This window comes from Chenopodium quinoa, unplaced genomic scaffold (genome assembly GCF_001683475.1).
Source record: "Chenopodium quinoa cultivar QQ74 unplaced genomic scaffold, ASM168347v1, whole genome shotgun sequence".
Taxonomy (NCBI): domain Eukaryota; kingdom Viridiplantae; phylum Streptophyta; class Magnoliopsida; order Caryophyllales; family Amaranthaceae; genus Chenopodium; species Chenopodium quinoa.
Window position 1 is genome coordinate 2507600 of NW_018743448.1, and position 918 is coordinate 2508517.

At 41.2% G+C, this 918-nt stretch overlaps 1 pseudogene; it reads left to right on the top strand.

Annotated features, from left to right (window-relative positions):
• Nucleotides 1-918, top strand: LOC110739347 (annotated as a pseudogene).

Below are 918 nucleotides of genomic sequence, written 5' to 3' on the forward strand. Positions count from 1 at the left end.
ATGTTCTGTTTTGGTGGTTATGGCAACAGGATAACTATAACATTTTTTGCAAAGGAAGGTGAGGATTGCAAGCTAAGACCAACAAAAGAAAGCATTCTCCCTCCAGTGATTGTACACTTTGAGCAAGGCTTAGGCCAAAAGTTCATACAACCTTCCGGAACCGAGATCGACTTTTCAATGTTTGAGGAGGCTGAATTGCTCCGGGAAGGGGATGCAAAGGTATATCCTTTAGCGATAAAGGCTGTTGCATGCCCAACTAATCTGACAGGCAGCACAAACTCTCAGATAACCCAAGTAGTATTTGATAAAGACAAAGGGGAATATAAGGTGAAGGTGCTTAAGCAGTTTTGTGGTTTAATGGGATGAGGTATGAGCTACAAGAAAATATGAAATAGGAAACTCGGCTGAAAGTGACTTCGATGAAAATGACACTGGAAAGGAATGTGTTATCTGCTTATCGGAGCCTAGAGACACAGCAGTCCTCCCATGCCGTCACATGGTAATTATAGTCTTTTCCTCTAATTAGTACCTTAGCTACATGCACAAGACCATTGCAATGAATTTCTATATTCTGGTGGCAATCTCACAATACCCCCATGAGCTTATCTTTTCATATATTAACATGGTTTGGGATCGGATCGGATCGGATTGAATATTCTTGTTTTAGGTACTGGATAGGGCCAGGATGCTAGTATACCGAATTCCATTTTATTGTGTGCTTGCCTCTAGATATCACAATTGATCGCATAGTACTTTTATTTGTGGACCTTTGGGTATTGAGATTTTTGTCGTTTTCTTTTGCTGTGTATGTGTAGTGGATGCGCAAAAGTTTTGTGGTTTCAGACTAACCGTTGCCCCATATGCCGGCAACCATTTGAGAGCCTTCCTGGAGATGGAATGAAGACCTTTGTGTATTGA